General features: G+C 33.6%; 1 long non-coding RNA gene across 1 annotated transcript; it reads right to left on the bottom strand.

Annotated features, from left to right (window-relative positions):
• Window positions 1-6: 6 nt before the first annotated feature.
• LOC108379051 (uncharacterized) lies at window positions 7-8,445 on the bottom strand. Its single transcript, XR_001849451.1, has 3 exons — window positions 8,280-8,445; window positions 6,982-7,524; window positions 7-144 (listed from the first exon to the last, which is right to left on the bottom strand). It is a non-coding gene; the product is annotated as an uncharacterized LOC108379051 (long non-coding RNA).
• Window positions 8,446-8,987: the final 542 nt, after the last annotated feature.

The raw sequence follows: 8,987 nt of genomic DNA, 5'->3' as shown, positions 1-8,987 counted from the left end.
TTTGTTCTCATTTCGTTTTGGGTGTGCTAGCGTTCTTGGGAACAAAACTACGAGAGCGGCCTTTTTGTTTCCTTTTCTTCTCGGCTGCCGGTATTTGCAAAAGTGGCTCAGCAATCTTGACGAACGTCAGATTTTTGATTATACCTGGGTCAAGCAAATTCCAAGTTATGGGACAACATAAATATGGACATGAATTTCTATCTCTTAATCATGAAAATCTACTTAATACTGAGGCTAAAAAAAAAAAACGAAATTAATCAACATCACTGCGCCTCTACATTCGTACTCCTTTTAAGCTCATATCTCAGAAACTTGTATATTATTAAAGACTGATCTGCTAAGTGTTCTTACACGATATGTATTTGCATGTGTACATGCCACTTTTTATCTATGGAAATGCAAACACATCGTGTAAAGACGAATTAGATTTGCTTCTGTACAAAGCAGATGCACGTACATACATACATACGAAATAGAAATGTTTCTATATTCATCTGACACACTAATAGAATCACCTGTGTTTGGCTTATTTCATTTTTAAAGAACTTAATTTTAAATAGTTAATTAAATACTACTCTGTGAGAGCAACATTTTTTACGCTAAGATTTTATTTCTCTGTAAGCCTTGTTAAACCTGTTTCTTATTAATATTTACTTTATCTTATCAATTTACTTAAACTGCAATTTTCAAACAGGTGGCAACTCTCTAATTTTTTTCTTTCTATATTTTAAGTTGGATCCCTAGAAATACATCGGTGAAAACTGCACTCAATTTCATGCATTAGTTTTCGAGTGATGAGCGTACAAACATACAGACAGACAGACAAAAATTCTAAAAATTTTGTTTTTTGCTTTTTTTTGCCCTAGTAAATAATTAATTTTTCTTTAATCTCTATAATGTACGTACAGACATTGGCCAGTTACAATTTTACTATATGTATAGATAACGATTTGTTATTAAGCGCTTGTATTTCGTGAGCGCTGGAGATGATTCGGAGGATTGATTTATTTTTTTTAAAGGTGTCTCAGGATTACTTAAGTAAATTCTCATGATTAAGATATTACAAAGGTAGCTACTTTGTATCGGATCAAACGAGTAACACAGCCTGCAAAAAAGGTCTCAAAAATCCATTCGCCCACCTTGCGAGAGTCGCGTCGAATGTAAGTCGTTTTTGGAGAGTCAAATCGTATCGAAAATTTCATGTCATTGCCTAAAATTTCGAGTCGACGGGTGTATTAAAGCGGAAGAACTTGGCAGCACTGCATAGTTTTCGACGATTTTTGTCGTTTACTTATTTCAGCACGACAGTAGACAATGCCAATGTTGTCGAGTCGTTTAGCCTAATTAACGACTTGCGCAATGAGGCTGAACGCGAATTCTTAGCATCTTGAAACTTGCACAATATTATATGTATGTACATACAAATTATTGAATGGGTTGTATGAGCCCACAAAAATAGATTTTTTTTATGCGTTATATGAGGAAAACGCGCAACAGCCTCCACAAAAAAAAATCTAAAAAGTCAACGGTACTTTTTAGCGACACTTTATTGCACTAAAATTTAATGGGCTACAAAACTGTACACCCGAAATCTTTATAAAAATTCGGATTAAAAAGTTTGAAATTTTGATGAACATTTTTTGAAGTTTGACTAATTGATTTATTTTTTTTTTAAATTGGGGCAAGCTTCAAAACTTTAAATTTATGTGGTTTCAGCATTGAATTACATTTTAAATGAAAATTATCAAAAATAAATGAATGCACATAAGTTGCAAACAATATCATTTTGAATTTCTTTGGTAATTGATTAACCGCAGGCGTATGTGCATTAGGCTGGTCCAGAAATGCATGTGAAAAGGTAAAGTCAGAACTTTAATGCTCTCATCACACAGGATTATACCCCGTTTTTTTTTTGATTTTGAAATTAGAAAATATTTAGGTGGCTTAAAAGGGTAAAAGTTTTCCATGTACATACATATTTTATAAGGGAGAAAAACAAGTTTTATTAGATTAGAGTGTAAAACTCCAGAAAATCAATATTTTTCGATCAGAAAACTGTTTTTCTGTGCACAATACTTCCAGTAACAATTCCAAATTGTTTATTACACCATTTTTTAATACTATCGGTTTTTGTGGGTTCCCCCATTCCATTTTTTTGAGGTTTTTAGGGGTCCTAAAAAAAATGTTAAGAGTAGAAACCGGTTAAATAAATAATTGGGTATTATTACCGAATGTCTCCTGAAGAGAAACAAAGTTTTCCGATGGAAAAGTATTGATTTTCAAGAATTCTATACCATTTCTACGAAAACGTGTTTTCCCCCATATAAAATACATGGAAAACTTCGAGTGCTTTGAGCACTCCCTAAATATAAATCTAAAAAAAAACAGTCGTATAAAACAATGCTAGGGCGTGATAGCATTAAAATTCTGACTTAACTTTTTTTTTTTTGACCACCCTAATGCACATACATATATGTATGTGCACGTACATAAGTACAAAAATTTAATCAATTATTGGAACTAATTGTATGAAAATTTACCGACATGATGTCATAGTGACCAAGTCAATGCAGAATAGTCTCTTAATTACTCAGCGAATGTTATAGACACTATCTCTTCGATGCTGCTGCCTATCAATAAAAGTGAAGATGAAATTAAACAAAGGAAATATTAAAATAAACAAAGGCTGTGTTAAAAAAAAAAAAGGCAAGCAGCTGAGGACGAACAAATTCACTATCACTAATAGTCTAATAGTACAAAGCATTGTTTTTGGTTTGAGCTGTCGCAGTTGCATTTCTACTGAGTGTTGATGACACACAACAGGTGTTTTGTTGACGTTAAACAGCGAACGAAATAGTAGTCCATCATCAGCTGATGTAGATATATTTATTCATAATCGAGTTATTCATGTTTTTACGACTCACATTGGGTATACCGCTCCGAATACTTACATATATGTGTTACCTTGAATCGCTTAGTGGGTGAGTAGATATTGTTTCATTTTTGGCCGAATAAAAAAAAAAACGTCCATAAACCTAGCTGACCCAAGTCGCCAAAAATCAATAAAAATTAGCTAGGAATTAGGTGTCTTTTAGGTGTTAATTAGGGCCTCCAAAATTAATTTAGGTGTTCCTTTGGTTTCCGAGAAATTCGCAAAAATGTGTGGGTCAGCTAGGTTTACGTAAACCTAGCTGACCCACACATTTTTGCGAATTTCTCGGAAACCAAAGGAACACCTAAATTAATTTTGGAGGCCCTAATTAACACCTAAAAGACACCTAATTCCTAGCTAATTTTTATTGATTTTTGGCGACTTGGGTCAGCTAGGTTTATGGACGTAAAAAAAAACGTAAATAATAATAAAAAGCATTCAAACGCAAGGTTCAAGAACCACAACCGCTCGCTAACTCATTCATCATTAGTCATGTATAGCATTTTACTTTTTCTCGTATAAATATGTATTTACTTATTCTTTGTAGAAGTGCGAACTATGTACATATGTGTATCTTTTATGAGTGTGGAGAAGTATAATTTTAGTTATCGCAAACATTATAGGCACATAAACTCCAATACTTGTCCTACTTAAATTTATGCGCTCGATTTTTATGCTTTCTACATTATTTGTACGCGACAAGACAAGCCCAACTGCATTCCTGCTTTTGGCAAAAGCACAAAAATGTGGTACAAGTTAGTCTCAGCCGCCCAAACTCTCAACATTTGAGCTGGCTAGGCTAATTGGCCACTCAAAGTTGCCAACGCAGGAACATGTGTCATCGGTAAGTCAGCTTTGAAAGCGCTCAAGTTTCCATATATACATATGTATGTACATATAAACAAAGAATGCAACAACACACATGAATTTCAATAATGAAAAACCTGATTTCATGTGGGAGTTTTATGGCCACCTACAGCATCTTCATTTAGAAACAACCTGCTACAGCATAGCGAGGTGGTCAATGTGGCTGAGAAGTCATTAACTAGTGAACCAACTCTGGTTCAGTACTAGTCCGCTTATAACACTCACGATTATGACATCTGTTTTCGAAATTTCCTCATTACCAAAATTGAAAATAAATTTTATAGCCCCCCCCTTCGCGCATCTCGGCGAAGATTATAGCTAACGGTTTTCATAGCTATGAACTAGCAAAGTTGAATGGCAGCGAATTATCTGGGAATTATACTAGATCCCAAGCTAACTTGGGAAACCATACAGAGAGAATAAAGAAAGCGGGTATTTTGGTGATGATGTGGGTTCTTTACTCAGCAGCTCTAAGCATAAGCTCTGCATACGCAACACGAAGCGGTTGGCCACGTCCTGGTTGCCTTTACAAACCGGACATAGTACTTACATCTACATACAGTTCACAAATTAATAGGAATGCGATATTTTGACCAGTTCTAATTTTTTTTTTGTTTTTTTTTTGTTAATTATTTATTATTTATTTATTTATAAAGGTATTGTTCATTATCTAACATAAACCAATTAATCAATCAAAATTTCAAACGTTGAGGAAAAATTATAAAAATTGGACAATTTTTCACCAAAAATTCAAACTTTTTATTTAGAATTTTTATAGGTTATAAAATTTAAGTATAATAACCTGAAGCTGCTGCAAAATCGCAATGACTTGGTATTTTTTTGGACGGTGCTACGAGTTTTCTTCCACATAAAAACTGGTCGAGCATAAATAATACTGTAGGTAAAATCTCATTTTTTGAAAAAAACACAAAAAAAACGCCGAAACACGTTAACTTAATATTGGGCGTAGATTATGGATCTTTATACCATTTTTCCAGATTAAGCAATTATGGCGAGATGTTTTAAGTTTTTATGAAAAATAAAATTAAAAAGTAACAAGGAAAAAACAATTATTTTGTAATTTCTTTTTCATTTTTAATAAAGCCTGTTACTTTGCCAACAAATCATGCTACTTACGATGGATAAATAAAAAGTTTTAAATGTGTTTGAAAATATGCAATAATTTTTTAAGAAATAGGAGCAGGAAATAATATTAAGTACTCATACGTAACGCCTATCTCTTTTTTCTGACAAAAGACTGTACATTAGATATGTACTGCAAAAAAATCCCGTTTTTTGCAGTACAGTATTTTGAAACATTTTTCCAATAAAAAAAGGAATTTCTGATATTATGGTACCGTTGTACACAATAATAAATTTTAAAGATCCGCGCTTACACAATATGTTAGTGTTTGATCAATCTTCTTCTTCGATTTGTGGCGTGCGCCTTGATGTTGTCACACAAAGAGGAGGACCTACAGTTTTACGCCGTCTCCGAAGCCCGATTGTATTTTAAGGAGAAGCAGTCGCCAAGGGGTGAAAGCTACAATTTTAGACTTGAAACTTGCACTTTATCATACTAGAGCTAAATAGGCTACAAAACTGCATACCAAAATTTCTCAGGAGATTCTGATAAAAAAATTTGAAATTTGGTTGAAAATTTTTAAAATTTTTATAATTGAACAAAGTGTGAAATTTGAATTTATATGGTGTTTGTTGTATAATCGTACATGACCGCATGACAAAAACATAGTAAGGTAAAACCGTTCTCTCAATTCGGCAGCCATGATTTTTTTTTGAAGTTTGCCAACATTTTAAAATTATATAAAATTGAGAGTAAAAAAAGGAATTGTTCGAAGTTGTTGTTGTTTGAGATTGAAAATGAGAATTTGTGTGTAAATTTCAAAATTAAATTGCTTGCAAACGTCAAGGATTTGCAAAATTCCTCTCAGCGGTTCTACCTCCACGACCGTACTCGTACATGGCGTATGAGTAACATTTTCTATTTTAAAGTTTGAATTTTTTTCATTCGCAATGCATACTCAAACTGAATACATATATCTCGGGAGATTGACTAGATCTACAAAAAACGGTATACAAATCCGTAATCTACGACCCAAAATTAAGTTATGTGTCTCGGCATTTATTTGTCATTTTAGCGTCCCTACATGCGTGACACAGTAAACTAACATGTTGCCAAAAATCAACGGTAATTTGTAGCCACTTGAAACTTTCTTTTAATTTAAACAAAGGATTATCCACAGCTCGCCAAAAGTTCTTCAACGGCTCGGCGCTAGTGAGTCATAAGCAATCGTATGCTGTGAATGCCGCATTATACTAAAGCCAGCCTTTCGACATAGGCTACTATTCCATATGAACACAGATTTTATTTAAGGAAAAGGTTGTATGCCTAATGTACAAACGCGCATAATATTTAATCAAATAAAAACAATTACATAGGTGCATATTTGAACAAATGCTAATATAAAAAAAGATACAATTTTGATAAAACAGACATGCAATTTCGGTATTATTATTATCGATGTGTACTAAATACATACGTATGAATGTAGTATGTATGTACATATGCACAAATTATCTTCTATTAACAATTCAAAGACAGAAAAGTATTTGAGAAAATATACATAGCCCTTTTTGACAAATTTATAAATCAAAATAAAGTCACTTTGGTAAACAGGAAAACAAAAATGCGACAAAATCATGTGAAAATGGACAAAATCAATAGCAATTTTAATAGCACGCAAACCGATAAACGTCCTGCGGATAACTGGAGTCAAAGGGATGACTGTTTTGTTGATAGGAATATCGGAGTGTGTACAAATATATTTACATACAAACATACTATTAATGTATTCGCAGGAATACTTACGCCCTTTACAACAAAAGGCTGATACATTTACACAAAGCATGACAATAGTTTGGTGTGAGCACGTAGGCAGTAGGCAAATGAGGAATTAAGCAACATACAAGGGTTTTTGTTCGAGTACCTAATAGAAATTTATGAATGACTGAACAGATTCGTGTGCATTAAGGGAGTTTTGGGGGTTAGACCGATTGGTTGGTAGGCAGTATAAACGCAGACTCACATTCAATTGGATCATGTACCTACTCGTTACTTATGTATTTAAAAGTTGTACTTTGTGGAATGGATTCAGACTTACCGCTTCCTTTGTTGGTGCGTCTTTCTTGTTTAAGTTGACGAATATGGGAGCCAAATTTTTAAAACAATTTCTCCGGGACAGCGCAAGTATTGTAAGATTGACGCGTTAATAAAATCGTGTACGGGACTGACAATCCACGCTTTTTACTTTTGTCGCATCCGTTATAGTTAAACTTATGCTCACTCAAAGTCAAACGTAATGCAACTAGTTGATGTTTTCCAAAATTTGCATAGTTTTAAATTATGTATGTATATCCACCTTTCTCATTTAAAGGTTGCTGTTTATAACTTGAGAATAATGCAAATTTATTTTGCCAGTTTTATTCTTCTAATTTTTCTTTCTTTTAGTTTTACAAGTACATATTTTGTTGTAAAAAATTAGTTTATTTTTTTTGATTTTTTTTATGTTAAAAAATGTTTTTTTCCCCGACGAATTTGTTTAGACGACAAATTTGCTTGTCGCCTTTGCGACAATTTCGCAAAATTCACGGCACGATTTTTCTATTCCTTTTTGTTTTTCTATTCTGTTTTGGTTTCTTTTGAACTGCAAAAAACAAAGAACACACAAAATTCTTATACAGATGTACATACATACATATGTATGTGTATCCACTTGAACGAATTTCTCGAAATCTTCCCAGAATTCCAGGTAGAACCCTTCCGTTAACAAAATGAGTACACACAAACGCTGTAAAAAAAAAAAAACGAAATAAACACAACAAAGCGAAAGTAATCAAGGCGTCAATCTACGAAAAAAATTAAGTCCAATTGGCAGAAACCGGCGACGGCGCGAAACGAAACGAAAACTCAAAACACAAAATCCACTATATATGCAGAAAAAAAACACGGAATACGAACGAGAATATAGGTAACCGAGAACAGTAAAAACCAAAATGCTAAACTGAACTAAACGAAACAAAGCGGAAGGAAGAAACGGCAAGAAAATGCAAAATTTGTGATTTTTGATGTAAACTTTTTCCAAAAAAAGGAAAATGAATTTTTCTTTTCAAATTTGATATTTAAAACAAAACAAACATGTTGAAAGAAATATTTCCATAGCGAAACTTAGCTCCGGCTGTCGCATCGGCTTTAGAGCAGCCCATACTCGTTAAGATTAGTGCCCGCGCCCCATTTCCACCATCTTCCTCTTTAGACTATTTAGCTATGCACCAGGCGGTGCTCCTCTTCGTATTGCATAGCTACACAGAAAATTTTCACTCGCAGTACTACTTCGCCAATTTTCACAACACTTTTGCAAGCACCATAACGATATTTCGATTCCCGCACAAGTTTTCTTACTTTTGGGTCGATTTTACAAATAAAATTTGTAAAATTTAAGCTATTTTCTGCTTTTTTCACATAACACGACGAAAATCACACCAACTCGCACGCAACGAAGCGACGTGGAATGGAAGAAGAATCAAAGTGTAATGCAAAAATAATAGTGAATCCCTTTATGAGTGTTGCCAGAACTAAAACAGCCGACAGGGGAAAAATTTTGTACGCTTTTAAATTTTTTTTTCATGATTGAAATGGAAGATTTATATTGGGAGAATTTTCAGTGGCCTTTCAAATCATGATTCAATAATTAAAAGTTTGCTCAGAAATTATGTTTCTCGCTCCCTCTTGATAAAATTGCTTCCCTTAGCAAGGGATATCAGCTATTAGTCATTACAGCTTGCAAAGTTTAATATATACATACATATATGTATATGAGTACACTACATATCCATCTACAGATTTTATTCACATCAGGAACCGAATTGCAGCATTCGATATCGAACTTAACTCTAATCGAATTTTCATTTTGAGCTTCGCCCGTTTAAATTGTTTTGTGGAGAAGACAGCTACCAGTTTGCTTCATTCGATTCGAAATGAGTAATCACTCGGGCACGAATGCCGCGATTAAATAATTGAACTTGTGGAGGCAAGTGCTCAGATTGAATACAAAATCCGTTTGCATCCGTTTCTTATCAGCTTTTCATAGTATACATTTGGACTTTCAGG

The sequence above is a fragment of the Rhagoletis zephyria genome, unplaced genomic scaffold (assembly GCF_001687245.7).
Source record: "Rhagoletis zephyria isolate East Lansing unplaced genomic scaffold, Rhagoletis_zephyria_1.1 Rzeph_scaffold_15494, whole genome shotgun sequence".
Taxonomy (NCBI): domain Eukaryota; kingdom Metazoa; phylum Arthropoda; class Insecta; order Diptera; family Tephritidae; genus Rhagoletis; species Rhagoletis zephyria.
The sequence above is the reverse complement of the archived record's forward strand: the minus strand, read 5'-3'. Positions and strand labels throughout refer to the sequence as shown.